Source organism: Onychostruthus taczanowskii, unplaced genomic scaffold (genome assembly GCF_017590055.1).
Source record: "Onychostruthus taczanowskii isolate IOZ18803 unplaced genomic scaffold, ASM1759005v1 scaffold66, whole genome shotgun sequence".
NCBI lineage: Eukaryota > Metazoa > Chordata > Aves > Passeriformes > Passeridae > Onychostruthus > Onychostruthus taczanowskii.
In genome coordinates, this window is record NW_024504344.1 from 3914418 (window position 1) to 3937296 (window position 22879).

Genomic DNA, 22879 nt, shown 5'->3' on the forward strand with positions numbered 1-22879 from the left:
CTTTTAAATGAAGTCTAAAGCAAGATTTGGCATTTTTCATGAGATATCTTGCTTGCTTTTTTTTTAAAGGCCACCAAAAAATTGTAATATAATGTTTTGTTTATTTGTCCTGCTCTTTCAGTGACGTTCCTCATGAATAAATATCGTGTTCTGTGCATACAGTGGGATCAAATAAGCATCTAATTGATGTGTTGTAAACGGCACATGAAATTGTGGAAGTGCTTAGCTCAGATCCAGCAGAGCAAATTCTAAAGCAGCAGTGCGCAGCAGGGGAATCTGAGCCAAATTAAGTTTTAAACATACTAAAACAGTAACAAAAAAAAAAAACAACAAAACACAAAAACCCACACACACAAAGAAAACAACAACAACAACAAAAAACTAAAAAACCAAACCCACCAAAAAAAAAAAACCCAAAACAACACACCAAAAAAAACCAAAAAAACCAAAAAAAACCCAACAAGACAAACAACTTGACTTTCACAGTTTTAAAAGAGCAGAATTGGAGATCTTGGAGCGTGTTAAAAACACAAACAATAGAGATGAATTAACAGCTACTTATCTTACATCACATTGCATAGCAAATATGGAGGCAAAGAAATAGAATTCCCCAGATACAGGGGGCATAATTAAAATCTGTAACATAAGGTAAAATATGCCTATGACAAAAGGGGGGGGGGGGAATAGGCAAAATTATTCACAATGATACCAAAACACAGTATAAAAGTTAGCTTTTCTTTCATACAATTAGTGCTTGTTGGTTATAGCAGGTTTAATATGACGTGATCAGAAATGCAGACATGGACGTGGGGCCTGAATGTGCAGTGCCTTGAGAATCCATTCCACTTCCCAGGGTGACCACAGGCTCTGTAAAACCAAGAACAGCTGGTGAGTATTCACAGGATCCCCAATTTCTGGTGCAGGGGTGTGTCACTGATGGAGGGGTGGCTGCTCCCAAAAGGCAGAGATAACAAAGCAGACCAAGCTCAGGGAATTGTATTTTCACTGATTCCAGGCTAAGGTAATTGTGGAAGTGGAAGGGATGAGAAGGCTGGGACAGATTACCCACAAAGGCTGTGGACTCTGAGCCCCTGGAAATATTCAAAACCAGGTTGGAAGGGGCTGTGAATAACCAGGTCTAGGGGAAGATTCCCTGCCCATGGCAGAGAGGTTGGAATGAGATTGTCTTTAAGGTCCCTTCCAACCCAAAATTTTTGATGGTTCTGTGATTCTATGACTGAGAATACAGAAAAAAACCCCCAAATTCATCAAGAAAATACAGCATTTAATCTGCTGTAGCAAGGAAAAAAGTAATTTTTGTGTTCTCTTCAATGCCAGCAATTCCCATACCTGGAGAAAAGTGCATTTAGTTTTAAAAATTAGTTTTCTGCAAAATGGACAAAGAATAAAAGAAAGAGCATGGCACTGGTGCACTTTTCTGGAGACAATATAGCTGAGAAATTGTATTGTTTCCCATTTTTCCATGCTGTGAAAAAATGAAAACCTTAGGCACTTCCTCTGACTAGGAACAACTCATTATAACTTGTAGATGTCTAATTAGAGATCAAAACCATGTAGATCTAAACCATAAAATGTTTACACTATTCATGTAGACAAGTTAATGAAATAAAAAAAATAGGGACTTTTTGATCAAAGAGTCTTTTTCTCTCCAATTACTGTAAAAGAAACTTCTTAAGAACGACATGAGCAGTGGGACAGCACCTACAAGATCAGTACTTTGCACTTCTGAGGTTACACAGATTGTATTTTTGCACTCACCACCTATGAAACAGCCCTGAGTATTTGTAAGAAGCATCACTATGAAATATATCATCCGGCTTTTGTAGTGTTTGTGTTTATTCTACCTCTGCTTCCTCAGTGACTGCGTTTGTGTACACATGCAGTCTAAGAAAATCTAGTTAAACTTGTTATCCAGGGTGAGGAAAGGAATGAAAAACTGGTCTGTCATTATTATTACTGAAGACATAACTGATAACAACTTCTTTTTTTCTAGCTGCTTTTAATACAGGTGAAAGCCTCAGAAACACTGTTTTAATTATGCTTTACTTCAAACCAACAAGGTGTTAAAATAGACCACGATCAGACACAAAGCAGCCAAATACAGACACAAACATATTTTCATTTATGCTAATTTTTAAACTGCTCATTAGAAGATTGCTCAGATAATATTTTTGAAACCAGATGTCCATTATGTGCTGTGCTGCAGATACAAAGCAGAGATGAAGGTTCCTGCATTGTATTCACATAAACACCTCAAAGAGGCAATAGAAACACTCTAATGGGAAGGGTACCTTTCTGAAGATGACATTCATCCCAGCTAATTCAAGGTCTAAGCACCTCCATCTGAGTAGAATGACTCCCAGGCTCCAGGCTCTTATTACAGTAATTACAAATCTAATCAATACAGCCAAAGATTTTTAGGGTTTTTAGGGTGGGGATCATTTGAATAAAGTAATCAACTCCATATTGACCTAAATTTCACTGGCTGGTATTGACTCACATTAACTGCAAAGGGATCTTCAGGATGACTTTCCCAGATGCAGAAAGGTTCGCTGTTGACATCTAAATTTAGCTGCACAAATTCAGCAGCCAAAGTCCTTTTAATGTCACAAGACGAGTTGCTCTAGTCACTCACATAAGTAAAAAAGCTCTGGAAAGGGGATGGACGCCACTTATCGTTTAAATTTTCCTTTCACTTGGGAGCTATTCTCACTTTTCTGTTTATTTAATATTTCCCAGCACTTTTTAAAGAGGAAAGACTCTAGGTAAACCTTGAAGGTCTCTTCCAACCTAAACCATTTTATGGCATTATAGAATCCTACCCTGTTTCTGCAGGTGCTAGTCAACAACATTTATCACCTGTTCCAGTTACAGAATCACAGAAATTCACAGAAATTCTGGAGATAAAGCAGAGTGATCAGGGCTGTGTCCAGTTGGATTTTGAATAGCTCCAAAGCTGGAGGCTCCATAACTCTCAGCAATCCATTTCCCCAATTGGTCAATCTTATACTAAAAAAAAAAAAAAAAAAAAAAAAAAAAAGGGTTTTTCCATAACTCTCAGCAATCCATTTCCCCCATTGGTGAATCTTTTTCTAAAAAAAAAAAAAAAAAAAGAAAAAAAAAAGTGTTTTCATATGCTCAAAAGTTTTTTCATATTTTTCAGGCTGAGATCACTGCCTTTGGACCTGTCAATATAAACCACTGAGAAAAGCCTGCTTCTACCTTCTTTATCCCCCTGCCTCGGGTATTTATAGATGGGAAAGGTTCACCAGAGCCTTCCCTTCCCTAGGCTGCAGTCCCAGCTCTCTCAGCCTCTCCTCACATGTCAGAGAGCTCCTGTGCAGGCACACACATGTCTGTGTCCAGGAGAAAAAGAACACAGATCCTCTGGAGCTTGGACAGAGTTCTCCAAGCACTGGGATGAAGAGCACCATGGGCTGGACATGAACCCAAACCCTGTGTCCAGCAAAGGCCATTGATCTTAGCAGGCTCTGCAGCTGCTGGGGATTCTGAATTTTGATTTGCAGGCAGGGAAAATATTTATTGAAATTTAAATATTTAAAATGCAAAAAGCCATTTCAATGAGAAATAGGTAATCTACAGGCTTGGAATGCAGCAAGAGAGATTCTCCAGACATAAACTGACTAAAAGATGTTCTTGGGCCAAAAACCTAACAGACTTCATATACCTTTCAGGTTTGCTTGAGGATAAAAATGAATTTAAGTTACTGAGAGGGAGTTTGAGTTCTGTCATACTCTTAGGTTTGATTAAAGATGGTTTTTTGCTTCTTGGGTAGTAATAATTATGCTGAGTTTAGCAGTTCTACTCATGGACTATACTGTTTTATCTTAGTTGTTATACAAATAGAGAACTAAATAACAAACTTTAGAAAGAAATTAATTAAAATTATGCTGGAATATATCCTAGGTTTTCTTTAATGTCTTGGGAACTTTACTGGTATAAATGTGTCTGACTTGAGGCTTTGTCTGTCTATATTTCTGTGAGTTATTTCTATTATTTTCATAATCATTAAAAGGAAACAGATGTATTTTCTTGATTTTTTTTTTCCTTCATGCCTAAAGAGAGAGGGCAAATAAAAAATTATGCTTCTATGAAAGCTGACAGATCTCTTCACTGAGAACTGTTAAAACAGACCGTAAAGAGCTGCTCCAGCCGTGTGGTAGCTCTGGGCTGCAACAGGAACCTGAGGTAAGGATCCATCCTCCAGCCCTCCTTAGCTCAGAGAGGAATCTTTCCCCTCTTTGAGGTTTACACTGTAGACTCTGCTTGTTTTTTTTTATTCTGGGCTGTTCTGGCTGTGAATTAAAGAGATGGTCTTACAGGAAGATAAATTATCCAGAGTAATAAATAATAATTTGTCCCTACCTGCTGTTGTTTCAAATCAAGTGAGATCTCTGTCTGGACAAATATGGGGATGCATATCACACTGTGTAAATAAGCTGTGATAATACAACCTTTGACATTTGCAAATTTATATGGATTTAAGACTTTCTCATAGATACAAATCCCAATGAACTTCTCTGTTGGGGAAGGCTCATCCAGATAAATCACAGTCCATTATTAATAGTAGATGACCATTATATGTGCAGAGGTTTTGGGTGGTTGAATGCTTCTTCAAAAGTGTGAAACAATGACAGTCATTAGAAGCTGACCGAGATGATTGAAGGTGGTCCACGAAATTACCAAGTAGAATTCTGCCTCAGTGAAAGGGCAGAGTGATCCAAATCTCATTAAAGTCCATGCAAACACTCTCACTGACTTCACCCAGCCTTGCATCAGGCCCATAGGAAAGGTCTTGCAGCTGCTCTGCAAAGTCATGGAATGAACAGATGGGTTTTGGTGGTGAGCACTGAAAACATGGACATGAAAACAGCTCTTCAGTTATTAAAGGTCCTTCCCAACATGTCAAACTCGGGCAGGGAGGGAGTCTGTGCCAATGCTGGACCCTCAGCACAGGTGTCTTGAGTTGGACCCCACAGAAAGGAAATGTTAAGCCCTTGACTTTGTCTTGCCATTTTTTGTTTAATTTAGTTTTGTTTTATCTTATTTTGAGTTTTATTTTCAGTGTTCTGGTGAGCCTGTTTCCAAGGCACTACTGTCTTTTAATGTTTTCAAACTGAAACCTTCCCATATGCAAATTTACACTAATTAAATCCATGTCACAACACACTTTATCTGCTTTCCTCTGAAACTGCTGCATACTTTATAGTTTCAGATGTACATTGCAAAGTAGCTTCCAAATATCACAGAGCTGAAATCCTGTGACATCATCTCATTCATGGTGTGAATGTAGAACCTAAATTAATCGGTGAGGCTGGTATTGGAGACAGCATCTTGTAACATGAGGATCTAAATTTTCTATTTCTGAAACCCCTAAGAGAGTATTAAAGGGAAAGCAGGAAATCTATGGTTGTTTACATTTTTTTTACTCTAGTTCCTTGTAGCCGCTAATATTCTGATTTTCATTTCCTGACAAAAAAATACAGTAAATATACTTTGCTTCTGTGTTTAGGATTCAACAGATCATCAGCTTTGAACATCAACATCACATTTATCCTAAGTCAGATAACCTTTCTCTGCAGTTGGGGTGCAATTCATGGCTTAACTCATTTGAAATTAATCTCCTCCATCTGTGGTGGCAGGGAATGGCCTCTGAAAACCCTTTCTGATCACTTTGATGAAGGTTTCAAAATGGGCCTGATATAACAGCTTTTCTTTACACATAAATTTTAATGATGTATTTTCAGGATAGAAAATAAAAAAAAAAAAAAAGGCAAGGAAAGGAAGAAAAAAGGTCACAATACTAAGAAAACCTGTGGTGTTTCCTGCCTCTTTGAAGCTGAAGTTAATCAGATAGCAGATTAGTCTGAGAATTACATTTCTGACATTGTAAACCTTCCAGGCCTTTAGCTGGGTCTTTTTTCAAGTGTAGTACACAATGATGAGATTTTGCCTTCAGTAAAGACTGTTGTTTCATCAGTTAAGGTTCATCTCTTTAAAGAATCCTTCCCACTCATTTTCTAGGGAAGCAAATGATGTCCACTTTTCATTACAGAATTTCTTCAGTGCACGACTGCCCACAGCAGGAAAGCTGCTGTTCTTATTTAGCCACTCTGGTCATTTCTGCTTATACTGGAGTTCTAACAGCACCTCCTTAAAATAGGACAGGCCTAATAACCCAAGAGTCTTCTGTCAGAAAAAAAATGAGATGGCAGGGTGATGATATACCCCTTGCAATATGGCTTAATATTCACTTACACTTTTATTTCCCCTGTGCTTTCTCTTAATTGCATCAATGGTTCCCAGAAGCCACCTTTGATTCAACTTTACTGAAATAATTTCTTTTGCTGTTTAGAAAGATGGCCCAGTAGAAATCCAGGTCCTTTGGAGGTCTAGAGTATTATTGGCCCTGAGATGAAGTTCTTCAAATTTGGAGCAGCAGATCATTGTTAAAAATAGGAGTTTTAGATAAAGATATTAATGCAAGTGAATGGATATCTGTCAGGGACCACCACAAGAACATAGATGTGTTTTGTGGAGAGTATGGGTTAACCCTAAAACAAAACTAAAACAAGGAATTAGATGATATTGGGAACAAAACAAAACAAAATCCAGCAAAAAATCCCAAGCCCACAGTCCAGGCACTGTTTGGGGGTCCAAGAAGGGTGTTGTCTATCCAAGCCAGTTCCTTGGGATTCACTACACTGAAAGAAATCCCAAATCTTTTCCATCTTCATGTTTTGTCATGTGCCCAGTAAGAATTTACCCCTGTGCTTTTCTGTCTGACACCTAAAGATTTGTCTTAGCAGTGCACAGTACATGGCAAAGCTTTTAAGAAACGTCCAGCTGGTACTCACATAAACATGTAAAAAAGCAGCTCAGAATTTGGACCTGGGAGGCAGAGCTGCAGAAGATGACATAATAATGGCAAGAGATGCAATGGGTGATATCACATTTCAGAAGTGAATGTTGCTAGCTGAACTTCGGGGATCATGAGAAAATTCATTTCACAAAGGTGGAATGCCCAGAGCCTGGGAGGTGACACATAATGAATTAGAGTAATTTTACCCAACCTGTTAAAAACAAATGCTGTTATAGAAGTAGCAGGGCCATTTGCATAAAGATTTTTAAATTACCTGGTGTTGAATATGTGAAACATCGGGTAATGACATTGCAAACTCGGCTCTGATTAAATGGCAAGTGAAGAGCGAATCTCAGCAGCATTGTCTTATCACATTATAACAAGGGGAAAATCTATTTATGAGTGAGCTGACCTCATTTTTTCTCTCATAGCCTGCTGTGCGTGGCAGAGTTCGGTATGATTGAAAAGTCATTGCATAGTTCTTTAACATGACAATGTTTAATCCAAGAAAAAGTTCATTTTCAGCCTACAGCAACTTTTTTTTTTTTTTTGAGTGATACAGTTGAGATAAGCCTTGAATGCATTTTTTGAGGTTGTGTGAGGTTTAAAATTTGAGTTCTAGCAAGTTCTCCCAGAAAGTTCTGACAGGAAACCTCAGGAGCTACCTGAAGCACAAACTTCATGCCTGTGCTATAGCAAGTCAGGAAAGAGAAAGAATCAAACCCACTTAATAATAAGGTCTTATTTCTTCTCAAGGTCACAAGACACAGGCTTCCTCAAAAGAAATGCGTACTCATTTTCTCTTAATATTACTTTTCTTGTAGAAGTATTGTCACCCTGTTTAGCCTGGAGGAAAAGGAGGCTGAAGGGTAACCTTATTGCTTTCTACACCTGAATGGAAGTAATAGAGAGGTGGGTGTCAGTCTCTTCTCCCAGGTAACAAAAGACAGGAGAAGAGGAAATGCTCTCAAGTTGTGCCAGAGAAGATATAGAGTTGATATTAAGAGGATTTCTTTCATGGAAATGGTTGTAAAGCAATGGAGCAGGCTGCCCATGGAAGTGGTAAAGTCACCATCCCTGGAAGTGGAAAAAAAAAGTGTGCATATGCACCCAAGGACTTGGTTCAGTGGTGAGCTTGGTGGTGGGGGTAGGAGGACAGTTGAACTCAATGACCTTAGAGGTCTTTGGGAACCTCAACAATTCTATGATTCTACTTCTCAAGAAAAAAAATCCCTTGCAATTTGGGATTTCCTTCACAAGATCCCAATAACAAACTAAATAAATTCATCTGGAATAATCTCTTTCTGAGGGCTGAAACTCAGAAGAGCGAGGCTCAAGTTACAGAGGACGGCTATGACTTTATTTTGTTGCCTTGACAAGAAGGCTGAAATTTCCAGCAATGTGTGATCTAAATCTAAGTGACTGAATGACCAAGAAAATACCATTGCCTGTTCTTCATCCATGGGTTCACTTTGCAATTTAAGCTGCAGTAACTTTGCTCAGCTGCAAGATGGTTCTGTGAAAGAGGTCACATCTCTTCTGGTCTGAGTAGCCACTGCCTTTCCCTAGCAGGACAGAGCTCCCTGACTCATATTTGGCAACTCCTGCAGTGTGGAGGGAGGAAGGAGAGAGAAAAGCAGCTTCATGAATATGTGGAATTATTCTGGGAAGCACTCAGGATAATGTAAAAACGAGAGGCATAAAACACTGGCCAGCTGAGACACTAAGAGAGAATTAGATAGCAGACCTGGCAACTCATCCATTTGCACCAGAGTGGCAAATCTTGTGGTTTTTTTGGGAACAAGCAGAATTACTGGCATTTGACTTTCATCTTGGATTAAGTATCAGGAGGAAAAATGCTGACTTATGTTAAAATGTGTCTGGTTGCAGGACAGATTCAAGGAGATGGATGCTTAAGCACTGGAGTACACAGCCAAGGCTGCCAAGGATGCAAATCTCTCAGTGCCCATCCAGTGCCTCATTCCACCATCCCTGAGAACCTGCCATGGGGAAATACCAGGCTTTCACCTTGCAGCTGCTTTTAACTACAGAGTGAGCAAATCACAGCTGTAAAAGGTGACAGAAACCCTTAAATTCTCATTCATGTGTTACTGGAAATAAACCTTAAAAATGCCCACAGAAGACACACAAAATGGTTGGCATTAAACTATTCCAGCTAAGGGAGCAGGAACTGTATGCTCCAGTTCTGCTGAAAGGGAAGGGAGCTGGTGGCAGAATACTGTGGTTTGTGCAGAACTAGGGAAAATGAGAGTTGAAAATGTTCCCAATCAGGAAAAAAAAACCACACTTGCATAGCAAGAGTTGCTGTCTCATGCACTGATGGGTGTTTTCAGAGCAGCAGCAATGCATATTTAAACACAAGAAGTACCTTCCTCAAATAATTTTTTTTAAAGACTATTTAATTATGAAGGAAACAAAACTGGTTTTAGTCAATGAGGACAGAGATGGAATGGACAAAACTCAACACTGGAAATAGAACTGCAACTTAAAATGTTTTCATTAAGAACAGCACTGGAAATAAATTGCTGCATAGAGAGCTAATTAAAAAAGAACTAATAAATTCTATAGATGTAAATATAATGCATTTTTTTCATCCATCTGGGCTCTAGCTGTTGTTAACTCTGGGTGATGCTGGTTTTACATACATATGCTGGTGTTATTCCTACAGATGGTGCCAGGGTTGAGGCACAGGATGGAAGGAAGTTTCACTTGTTTTCTTTGCTTACACTCTAGCAGTCAGTGCTGGATTAATGCAAACCCTAATCCCATCAGAAAAGAGATATTTTAGCAGACACCAGGGAGACTAATGCAGTTGATCCCTGCTTATGGCAGGAAAATGTACATATGTCAGGGATTTCACTCTGATATTTGTGGATAACCTTGATAAATCTTTTGGACACCTCCTCATTTGGACCTTAGTGGGCTGTTCATAAATAAGGATGAAAATAGCTGAGTTGACTTTCCTTTTGATCTCTTCCACCATTCTTCCAGTGTGGGTGGGTGAAATATCCTGCCTAGTGGATGTTTATTCCATTTGCTACTGTTCCAGATTAGTCAATATGGAATATTATGGATGAGATTCCTTTCATTCAAATTCAAATGTTCCAGATCAACACAAATCACCCTCTTTTCTCTTTAGAAACGAAAGAGGACAGTCTGGCTCATGTTTAACAAATCTATTCAATAGCTAAAGAAAAAAATATCTATGCATTAGCCTGAAAGGGAACATCAAGTGACAAGTTCAGGTTTAGCTGTCTAAACTTCAGTGACAGTAATCTCATCTTTCTTTTTTATAATATTCTAATGCTGAAGTAAATATTTCTTTACTACCTTATTCTGTTCACAGGTTTTATGGTTTGCCTTGTATATTTTTTTGTATAAATAAATTTTCAAGGACCAGATAAAAGAGTGTATCTTTTACCACTAGTAAAAAAAAAAACCAAAACACTAGTATCAGAAAGAAGCCTTTATTCATAATGTGCCTTGTAATTTTCCTTCCTTCCTTCCTTCCTTCCTTCCTTCCTTCCTTCCTTCCTTCCTTCCTCCCTCCCTCCGTCCCTCCCTTCCTCCTTTTTCTTTTTTAATGTACACACAAATCTGGATTCCCATTTTCATATGGAATCCAGATTATCTTCATTTTCTTGGGTAGCATTATTGGAAATAAGCAATAAGTATCAACTCTCATGTTAGATCTTACTGGGACCCATCTAATTAAAGCCTTGTAAACTCTTTAGTTACTGCATGGATACAATTCCCATCTTGTTTTCCCCATAATGTTTGTGCACAGAAAAGCAATCCTGTCCTCCAATATGTATGTTCTCCTGCCACACTCACCAAAAATGAATAAAATAAAACCCACAGGTTGAAGGGATGAATAGAAAAATATTTCAAAGAAAGATCTCTGAGTTACTGAGCAAGATACAATGTCAGAACTCCCTGAGCAGGAGATAATCAGAAGCTTGGACAGTGCCCAGGGAATTTTTTATGTACATAATTTGTTTTACTCTTCCTTGAGTACTCTTCCTTGTTCATGGGTACTATTGGAGACAGTGAAGGGGTGAAATATTTTGTGCTGGCCAGGCTGGGTGTCCTAAAATTTCCAAAATCAGCTGTGTCAGATTTATCAGGGTGCTGCATCCATTTAACTCTTCCCTGTTTATTATCACTGCTGGGAAGAGCAGCACTAAAGGGATTATGTAGAGCTCCAGAAGTGTCTCCATTTTCTTTTGGAAAGAAACAGGAGTTTGTTGGGGAGGGAAGATAATCATGAGTAATCACTGAAGAGTCAGCTATACATTACATATTCTGCATCATGCCTCTGGTTCCATTTCTGGGAGCAGAAATGATTAAGATTTTATTTATTCCTTAGCATGTAGTGCTATAAGGGATTAAGAGAGAAAAGAGGGGAGATGAAGTATTTAATGGCTCCAGTAGACAGACAGAAAGCTTTTGGGTATCAATAAAGCTTTTTTTACAGCTCAAGTCTATTAGACAAGAGGCAAAGGAACAATGATTAAGATTTTATTTATTCCTTAGCATGTAGTGCTATAAGGATTAAGAGAGAAAAAAGGGGAGATGAAGTATTTAAGGGCTCCAGTAGACAGAGAGAAAGCTTTTGGGTATCAATAAAGCTTTTTTTACAGCTCAAGTCTATTAGACAAGAGGCAAAGGAACAAAAAAAAAAAAAAAAAGGATATCTGTTTTAACAGATCTTGTGTACTACAGTGACTGAGGTGCTTAACATAAAAGTGAAAAACTAGAGTAGACAACATACAAGATAGAAAAATCCAGGGAGTTAGTGTGAATCCGTGGAATAGAGATTTTTGAGTTTTCTTTATGTCTCTGTAGTTTGAAAACAGAATCATTTTGGTAGCTGATGCACAGCCTTCTCTGCCCAGCACAACCAAGATCTCCAAGACAATGGTATTTAGCAATGAATTTTGGGACTTCCCATGGAATTTTTCAGAGGACACATCATATTTAACAGGTCTGAACAAAAGCCTACACCTCACATGCACCAAGCAAGTGGAGATCCTTTCCCTTCAGATACTGAACTTTCCTCTTAACAAGAATAACAGCAACACTGAAAAACCAAGCAACCAATCAAACTAAAAAATCAAAGGCATAATATTTGTGGTTCACCTGCAGCTGGCAGCAGCTGGAAGCATCAGAACAAACTCAAACTACACTTTACCAAGTGTTTTTTAAGATGTTTTTTGCCTTCTCTGCACTGGGTTCCTAGTTTGGAATTCCTTCTTTGGAGGTGGCAGATTCCCGCAGCACCACACCCCAGCCCATCACTGGAAGTGACACCTCAAAGCACACAATCCCTGCCTGTATTTCCCCCTCAATAAAACTGTAGTGCAGCTGCACCTGGAAATAAAGAACTCCCTCCTCCTCTGCAGCAGGTGGAGCCCAGAGCACACCTTTGTCTGCAGCAGCAGAGATGAGGTTGGAAAGACTCCTCCACAGGAGGAGGGATCACACATATTTGGGAGACCACTTTGCCTGTTATCCCCAACTCTGAGGATGAAGGAGAAGTGAATCGTTATGAGAAGGAGGAGAACACTCATTTAAACATGTCAGGCTGTGATTTAGACCAGCTTCATCCTTGTCCTTTGGTGAGGAGTAGTAAATATTTTGAGGGGAAACAGCGATGCTACTTAAAAAGCACTTACCTAATTAAACCTCAAGTGCAGGAATCTTTATTCTGCAGAGCTGCACTCTGTGATGCTCAGCACCTCAGGCTATACCTCAGCCATATGGCACTTTAATAGGCACTAGCAGAGGGAGCCCTTTTTATATTTTAACAGATGGGTGCAAGCTACTGGGGTTGGAGCAGAGGGCAAAATGAACAGAAATGTAAGGGAAGAGAATAAAGAAAAAGTTCAAATAATGAATTCTTATTGAACTCTTCCACTCCTGCTTGAAACAGCTTGAGGTCTTGTTTCTTTCCTAGAAGGAGCTTCTGTTTTTTGCAACCCCTTGGACTCAGACTCGCTGATCACAAACCATTTCACAGCAGATTTACCGTGTGAGGCATTGTCCTTGCAGCAGAAATACCACTGCTGATTTCAGAGTCTGCTGGCCCAACAATACCTGCATGAGTTTAGGAGTAGGATTGAAACTTTTATAATGTTTCCTCTGCTGTACCTCTGCCCCTGTATATTGCAGTCTCAACAAGTTTGGGCTGAATCATAAAATGACTAGAAAACTTCAGAAGGTAAAGTCAGTGCAGACACATTGCTGGGGAAACAGGGTAAAGAGATTCCAAGAAAAGAGTCAGAAATGGGAGGCCTATTTGAAAACAACTGATTTATTGAAGCATTTAGCTTTCAAATAGGTCCTGATCTTTTGGCCAAGAAGACCAATGGGATCGTGGGATGCATCAGGAAGAGCATTGCCAGCAGACCGAGGGAGGTGATCCTGCCCCTCTGCTCAGCCCTGGTGAGGCACTTCTGGAGTGCTCTGTCCAGCTCTGGGCTCCTCAGGACAAGGCAGACATGGACTCCTGGAGCAGGTTCAGGAAAGGGTTATAAAGATGGTTTGGGACTGGAGTATCTCTGATAAGGAGAAGCTGAGGGAGCTGGGGCTGTTCAACCTTGAGAAGAGACAACTTAGAGGAGACCTCATCCCTGTGTGTCCCTGTCTGCAGGGAGGGGTCAAAGGAGGGCCCAGGCTCTGCTCTGTGGAGTCCAGCAATGGGACAAGAGGAATGGGCAGGAACTGATCCCATAAAGTTCCACCTGAACGTGAGGCAGAACTTCTTCCCTGGGCAATGACCAAGCCCTGAACAGACTGCCCAGAGAGGGTGTGGAGTCTCCCTCCCTGGAGATATTCCAGAACCCTCTGGACACAGTCCTGTGCCTGTGCTCTGGGATGGCCCTGCTGGAGCAGGGAGGTGGCACCAGGTGACCCCACTGTGGTCCCTTCCAGCCTGACCCATTCTATGATTCTGTGTGAACTGGTAAGACTGTGGTTTTTAACTGCAGCAATTGCATTCAGCAAATAAGACTACCAGCCAAAGTGACCACAGGGCTAAAGGATGATTTTCCTGTTGAGGTTGTTACATGGTTTAATGTTTCCCAAATCTGTTTGGATGGCTGCCATTTCATAGCTTTGTTGCTTCACCCCAAACACTGTGTGATGCCTGTCTCACCTTCCTGTCTTTCCTTGACTGTGCTTCCATAAATACCATTCCTTCCATCCCATGCATTTTTTTCCCACTTCACAGGGTAAGTTTAATTTGTCCCAAAAGGCCTGTAGCAAGTTTTTACCCTCTGGGGATTGATAGGGACCCCATTCTAGGGAGCTCTGATACAGAGTGGCTGCATCATCCAATGTGGCACTGCAGATAATTCTGCCTGCTGATATTCCTGCACCATTTCTGGGACTGCATCATCCAGGGTGAAGCACCTGCAGCAGCTCAGTTTTCCTTCTGCAAGGGTACAGAACATGCAAAGTATTTAATGTGTGCTGTTGATAAAACACTCTGTGTGTTACCTTGTTCTACAAAAACTGTGAATCAATTAAATGTGTTAAATATTTATTTAATCAGTGATTTTCCTCTATTTGTTCCATCTTCCAGTGTCCATCGGTGTACCATAAAAAACAATGTTCTGTGAATGTGTTCTCAGAGCATTAATTCCTTTATTGAGAAAATCTCTTGTTATTTTATTCCTCCATCTGAATTCCTTATTAAGAAAATTATAATTAATGTAGAGTTTTTATTTTCATTATTATTCATCACTCTCTGCAACAGTTCAGTATTTTAAAAAGGCAGAACTGGATGTTTCCAACAAAGCAAAGATTTCATATTGGATTTCTACTGAATTTTAACTGCAAGAAATAAAAAATGGAAAAGTATTAAAATGTTTATGAGTATTTCCAATTGTATTTCCCAAACTATCTGTAGATCCATGTCAGATTTGAAAGTCTGTGTGAGAAAATTAGATCTACTCACGGCTGCCACACTGGAAGTACTTTGATGGACCTAGCAGGTCATGCCAGCCATGACATCAAATATTATTCTTATTTTATTCTTAGAACATTATCAATTCTTATATTAAATTTTCCTTTTATTTAACACACTTAAGACTTTTGACTAGAACGTCCTAGTTTATATTTTTAGGGGTTTTTTTTGTTTTGTTTTGTTTTGTTTGTTTGTTTGTTTCTTCCTATGTGGCCAGGCTTGTTTTGGTCAAGTTTTACCTAATAATTGAGAAGTAATTCTCATGGATCAGCTGTACACAGGGGTGGGATATTCTAAGTACAGCATGGGGTTCATGCAGTCAATAACAGAGTTTCAGCAATTAACATTTTTTTTTTTTTTTTTTTTTTTTTTTGGAAGGGGGACTTTTTTTAAAGCTTTTCTAGCTAATCCAAAACAGTGCAAACTGAAAGAAAGAAGCTTTTCCAACTGGGAATTGAGAAAACAGCCGTGATGAACCCTCTGTTAGGAAACTGGAGAGGGTTGCACCATCTTTGGGAAGTTGGCTGTAAAACTGCTGCAAACACGCTTGGTGTGGTTCTCACATTAGAAACATTTTATGCTTAGTGTAATTCAGTTTATGGCCCCAATGCACTGCAAGAGTGGTGTAAATTGGCATTAAAGTTAATGAGAATTAGGCCTAGGGAGTCTAATATTTGCTTTCTACAGTGTTTGAAATTACTTCTGTTGTTTTACAGCAATGTTTAAAAGTCAGCACAGAGACATCATCAATAAAAAAATCTTGGGTCACATCCATCCATCCATCCATCCATCCATCCATCCATCCATCCAAGAGAAATGCACTGCAACATTTGATATAGAGCCTAAGCCTTGATTTAATTACAAGTAGGATTAATTTGGCCTTTTAAATGTAGATGTGGATACAGTACTTCCTATAAATCCACACTTTTCAATAATTTAAAACCATCAACATTTTATTCAAAAGTAAAAGTTTTCATGAGCCTCATTTCATATTTCTTCTGTGAGTAAAAAATGATGCAAGGATAACAATGATAAATGTAAATAGTGCATCATGAATAAGTTTCAAAATGCTGACAGAAAATATTTGCCCTTGCATGAAAGAAATGCTTTGGGAAAACAGAAATAGAGATTTCCTTTACCTTCAAATGTAATAACCTTTTTAATGACTTGGGAGCCATCTGATTGTTTGTTATGAAACTCACTCTTTCTGCTTATGTAGGGATTTTGTTTATTATTATGGTAGTATTTGTCTTTCTCTATACGAAATTGGTTGGTGTCCAAAGGAAAGCATTAAAAAAGAATTCACAAATTTCTGATATTTCATCATTTCAGTTATATTTTAGCAAATATTCAGATCTCTGAGGTACTCTCAGAGCTGTGTTTTGCAGTGGTGTTATAATTCTATGAGGCAGAAATCTAAGAATACAAATGCATTGAGACTGTTCTTTTTAGGAGGAAAAATCTGTATGACTACAAAAAAAGCAATTGTAATCCATGCAGACATTCTTTGCATTTTCTCACTAAAAATGATAATTTTTTAATATATATATTCTTTACATTAACCTAAGTTCTCTTATTTGTTGAAATTTCATAGATATTCGTGGTTCATGTCTCTATAGTATAGAAACTCTGTTGAAGAAACAGTTTTTACATGGACTATTTAAATTTGAGACAACTGAAAATGTGAGAAAATATGTCTCATGGGAATCTCAATCTCTGCAAACTTCATTGGCAAAATTATATGCTCCAGGCTTAATGTTTCTTCCAGGTAATTAAAAAAAGTACATATAGCAATCCCAAATCCAGTAAAGAAAAGGTAAAATTCAAAATATCACCTCCAAAATACTTTGACGTATAGTCCAGAAAACCATACAAAAGCTTTAACATAATCTTTTAACATAAACCAGGAGTATGTGTTTTGGAAACTCGAGGAATTCTGACTCACTACTCACAGAGTTTGAAATCAAAACACACATAAATATATTTTGTAGCTACGGCTATTTTTTTGGGGGGTAGTCATTACAGAGGATGTCTTAATAAAGGACTTGAAGACAAATGGGGAAATAGATTTCCTTCTCTTTCCCTGTGCAGGGAAGAAGGCAGAAATGCCAAGGTACACTTACTGCCTTGAAAAACAAAGGCTGACAATTAACATTTCTGTTTAGAAGTTGGTGTAATTTTCTCCATTCCAGTATGCACTAATTAGCTCTGGAAATGCAAAACATGTTTGTGTAATTTTGTGGATTCTCATTTTCTAAATTTTGCAATCAGGAGGACAGAAATTCCTATTAATGCCAATCTTTTTGCTTAATGCTTTTCTCTTTTGATTCTTATTTGTTTGTTTCCTTGTTTTGTTTTAAAGGACTGCCAGTGAAAGATCTACACTTTGTAGAAACTGTTTCTAGAGGGAATAGAGGAATTTCCAAACTCTATAAAATCACACTTCTTAATGTAAAGGAAGAGAGAAAAAAGGAGAGTTTGCTGAAGCAAATTATCCCTTGAAAAATTCAGAACCACATGGGCTACCCTCAACATCAGCAGAACATCACATTTCAACATAACCATAAAATATTCTAGAAAAAAACCCCAAATCTTCCATCAACAGCACACCCATCTCCTTCTGCCATACGCCATTTCCCTTCTCCTATTTGCATTTAAAAGTCTTCTACTGCAGTTCCTTCATATCATATTTGGGGGTGAGACCTCAGAATAGACAGCTTGAAAAGAAAACCTCTGTCACAGGCCCTGGTGTCACATGCTAGGAGTGCTTTGGGGAGATGAATCTCATTTGAAGGTGACAGTCCTGGTTCTGCTACTCTCTCTTGCTTTCCAGCCCTGCTCACAGTGTGCCATGAAGCCTTGAACCCTTGCATTTTTTAGTCCATGGACTCTAAATATGAACTATGTTCACAGAATAAGAGAGAATGATTTGGGTTGGAAGGGACCTTAAAGATAATTTCATTCCACCCCCTGACAGACACTTTCCACCATCCCAGGTTGCTCCAAGCCCTGTCCAACCTGGCCTTGGACACTTCCAGGGATGGGGCAGCCACAGCTTCTCTAGGCAACCTGTGCCACCCTCTGAGTAAAGAATTTTTTCCCCTATTTAATCCAAACCTACTGTCTCTTAGTTTGAAACCACATTCTAAAAATTATACAAGCCATGTCCAAACATAAACGAAAACTCACTGGGAAGTTGGGCTCTTGCCTTATCTCTGAGCCCTATCTTGCTACTCTTGTTTTAGCGACGGGATGGGATGGGATGGGATGGGATGGGATGGGCAACAAAATGCAGAAAGACCTCATGGAGCCTGAGGTGACAAACTGGAAAGTCCAGGTCTCACTTAAGTGTTATACAGCATGGAGCACTTAGAATGATCAAAAAGCTTTAGAGATGTTCTGCCAAGAGGTACTGACCCCAAATTGATTTAGGATCATGGACTATCTCAAGTTGGAAGGGGCCCATATTAAAACCAAACCATCTGACAAAAAGCTTTGTCCACACCTTTCTTGAACTCTGACAGACTTGGTGCCAGGACCACTACCCTGCTGAGTCAAGCAACTGACCTGCCTCTCAGTGAAAAACCTGAAAATGTCTTTTATCCTAATGGAAAACCTTCCAATCCTGCTGGATGAAGATGTGATGTGACTTGCTGGGTTTCCTTAAACGCTATAAATAAATGCAAATTGTGGGGTGCTTTCCACTTCTTTTCATAAAACATTTGGAAGGCAGAGAGAACAGACAGTTTAATTCTGTTTTAACAGTGGCTTGTTATGTATGAAGTCATTAAGAACAATTAAGTGATAATGCTGAACATTTTAATAATGGAATTAGAAACCTGAGAAAGTACAGGAAGTGTATAATCTACGTAATTTGGGTCCCAATTCACCCAGTTCTGCTGCTGCTACTGCTCTGTGTAGTTTCATCACAGCAGACTGTGCTCTCTGTGACCTCCACCTTGGCCCAGTGGGCAAGACTTTGGAATTCAGCTCCCTTTGTGGGGAAAAATAAAAACTCCTTGGATTTTAATATTAAATCTAGCTGGTAATGGGCTGTATTTGGTTTGTGCTCAGAGAAGAAAGTCACATTTTTTTCAAAATCACACAAAAAAAAAAATCAGGAAAAAAGAGAGAACAAAAAACATTATTTACAGCTTGAAATGAAATTTTTGGCATAACTCATTCAAATTCCCTTTTGAATATTGAGCCAGTAATCTTGCAAAGATGGGAAAAATGTGTCACAAAATTGCTATCTTTTTTTATGCCTATTCTGCTAGCTGCAGGTACTGTGATCAGCCTTAGTGGAGCACAGGACAGGGATCTCTGGGTTGTTTTAGACCTTTTAGAGGATGCACACAAATTCAGCTTTTGATTCAAACTCTGGAAAAAAAGAAGTTTGTTTCCAGTGTCCACAGCTTCACTCAGTCCTTCTGGCACCAAACACCAACCAGCTGCAAAGTTCATTAAAAAACAATATTCTGTCAAGAATGGTTACATCAGCACCCAAGATGAAGCCAGTCAGCAATGGGACCTTTTTCTTTTTATTCTTTTATTATTATTTTTTTTTAAAGAACAGCAAAACAACAACAACAACAACAAAAGTCAGAAATTTAGTCAGATGAATATTTCATCACCCAGTTTACTTCTCCACTTTGAACACAAATTGATGCTTCAGCAGGACTTCAAGGCAGGCAGCCACCTACAGAACTTCCCCAGGCAGAATTAAATGTACTTTTTGAAGTTAAACAGAAATAAGACAGTGACAATTTTTTCCATTTTGTTCCCCTAATTGCCAGACAAAGTGCAATTTTCTGTTCTGTTCTATCAACCAGATGCCCTTGTCATCCACCATCGAGCTACCGTAATGGAACTTGACGGCCTCTTTGTTGTTTCTCTCTGCATTTGTGTGACTCACTGCTCAAAATAAAATGTACTAAGAATACCAAAGGTTGTTGTCATAGAAAAGTTATGAAATTCCTTTCATCTAATTGCTTTCAGCTGTTGTTGGGTTTTTTTTTTGTTTTGTTTTGTTTTGTTTTTTGTTTTGTTTTTTGTTTTTGTGGTTTTTTGGGTTTTTTTATAGCAGGGCTGGGGCTTTTGAAGTTGTCTTGATATGCTGTGAGCACTCAGCCATGGGGTTATGTACCAGCCAACACGTCAGTTTGCAGAAGAAATCCTACTAAAGGTAAAGCCTTCCAAGGTGCTTTGGCACCTAAAGCACCAAGTGCAGACCTGAGGAAACTTCTCAAAAATACGAAAGATTCAGGATTGCTTTTGAATACTTTACTCAGTTGAAAAGCTGTCCAGAAATGAAAAATGGCCACAAATTACCCCAGAGCACTACAAATCAGCTGAAGTTGTGGTGCTCACCACTCAAGGCATTCAAGTACCACAAAAGGTTAAAAAGAAAGGTAGGAATTGTGCCATTGGTTCTTGAAGCCAGAACACACAGGTGAGTGTCAGTGGGACAATTTCCTGCAATTTGTTAGGAATTGAGAAAGCAAATCAGCCATTCCATGACTGCTTAACAGCTCCACATCAGTAAAAACCTCAGACCAGCTTTCATTTGTGAGGCCAGTCCAAGTCTGAGAGAAGTTTCACTTGGAAAGATAATGACACATTAAAAATTGGAACGGAATGGAATAGAGTAGAATAGAATATAATAGAAAAGAATAGAATAGAATAGAATAGAATAGAATAGAATAGAATAGAATAGAATAGTTCAATAGGAATGAGCCTACAATGACCATCCCGCCCAAGGGATTTATTTTAAAGTTCAGATCATTTTTCTTTACAAAAAAAAAGTAGATGCACAGAAGTCAGAGCAAGGACAACAAGTACTGAAACAAAACTGAGGGACTGACTCATGGGAAGAAACATTAAAATTTAATGTAGTTAATTTTCCTTAGTGATTTTGGAATATGGTGAGAATTTGCAACAATGGAAAATATAAAATTAGACATGGTAGGTCAAACATTTGGAGTCTAAACCAGAATGAGATGAAGAGATGGTGAGGATGGAATGGCTGATAAGAGGAAAATATTCTCCCAAACAAGAGGAAAAGACTGGGAGGTTTATTATGCAAATGCAATGACATGGTAATGTAGTTAAAAGCATGTAAAATAATCATATTTTACCAAAGTTGATTTATAACTCAGACTTGGTCCAGAATTATATAGAATTATGGAGTAAGAATAAAATGAAAAGCTGTATTCCAAATGACTGACAAATCCCACACATAAACTCACATCTGGACTGTGAAACCCAGTCCTGTGATGCATTTCAGGTTTCAGAGCAATTCCTAGAGGTGTGGATAATAATGCTATCAAACTTCATCCCAACATTTTTTAAGAAACTGAGAGGATATCACACTTTCACTGCTAATAGTTTTAAACCCCTACTTTGGGAATTAGAAGTTAATATGAAAGTACAGTTTGGTCAAGATGAGAGAGGAAGCATTTTCATCTTGTATTTAAAGTAATCTGCATTTTATTCCATATATCTGTGCCAGAGCTCAGGGATGCTCCTCTCCTGTGATTCCAGCCTAACTCAAGCCAAGGAGGTTATGGGCTGAAGAGTAAGAGCAGAAGTAAATCAATAATGTTCTAGGAAGAGGGGAGAGGTGAAAGTCCTGAAGTGAGATACTTTTATAACAAAATCAGACAAATTACTTCACCACAGCACCTCAGCCAGACAGGAACCTCTCTCCACAGCATCCCGACTGCACTGAGGCAGCACAATGGCCTTAGAGATTATTTTACACCTTCAAGTCTTGGGAAGTTTGTATATATTCTTATTTTAAATGATTGTTTTTCTGCACTCACCCTTACACCTGGCTCTCACAAGATTTGATGCAGGCCTGAGCCATTCAGAAATTACATAAAATCATTCTCAACCCAGAATGGGAGTCACAGCACAAGGAAAAGCTACAAATTCAACTATTTTAATGATCAAAGGAGTTTGAAAAGGCAAAATTCTTAAACCTAGGAATAATAATCTCTGTTTCAACAGAGGCCAGAAGGATTCTGTCACACTCCTGCTCGCATCACCAATCTCTCATTCCAGGTACAGTGAGTTGTTAATAAAACTTTGCTTGAGTTAGGGAATTACATAATCAAGCTTTCACCCCAGGGGAATTTTGTTGTGTTTTGGGTATCAGATGGTGAGTGTAAAACAGTGTTTAAGACTCTTTACAGGCATTTTGAGCCACAAGGAGTTCAAATGGCTCACCAAGAGCTGTAAGATGAGCAGATGACAGAATTCACTTTTCATCACGGAAGTGAGTAATATAAAGCTCAAAATTCTACTGCAACAGCTGCTGAAGACAGTGACCCCTGTGCTTTAGCACCATTTGTTTTGAGTGTATTTATCCTATAATTAGACAGCACAGTGTTCCCACCTTTTTATGCTGCAGTCGCCTACATTTATTTGAAGCTTTAATTTCCGCTCCCCAAGGATTTATCTCCATTGTCACACAGTTTATCGTGGATGTTCCATCACTGGTTATCTCTGAACAGCAGTAGGAAAGAATTGGCTTTGTCAAAATCCTGGGGTTTTTTTTGTTTTTTTTTTTTTTTCCTACTTCTTTTTCTCTCTGTTTTGCTGACTTCATTTTTTATTATTATTCTCTTCTTCTCCCAGGTTTGCAATGTGCAAGTGTATCCATTGCTGGAAATAACCTTAGCTTTAATAGCCTCATTGATGAGGCCATAAGGGGGCACATAACCATTTAAATGAGCTTACCCAGAATGACTCGCTGCCAGAAATGCTTGAAACATCCTGTGCATCTCTGCCTCCCTTTCAATGAGGGTCATTTTTTGCTTGCTGATTACCACAGATCACCTCATACAGCCATGCAAACTCAGTAAACTGATTAAACTTTTCTCTTTTTTATCCACAGCCCTAAAATATTCTTCAGATGCCTTGCTGAGAAATTCTAATGTAGCCATTTTTCAGACAGGGGACTGATAATGGCAGTGGCA

At 38.8% G+C, this 22879-nt stretch overlaps 1 protein-coding gene across 1 annotated transcript in view; it reads right to left on the reverse strand.

Moving 5' to 3' along the window:
• Positions 1–516: 516 nt before the first annotated feature.
• Positions 517–22879, reverse strand: part of TSNARE1 (t-SNARE domain containing 1) — a 453856-nt gene continuing 431493 nt past the window's right edge. The window contains exon 15 of the mRNA XM_041420840.1: positions 517–867. The gene's annotated coding sequence lies outside the window, so the exon portion shown is untranslated. The remainder of the gene's footprint in view (positions 868–22879) is intronic.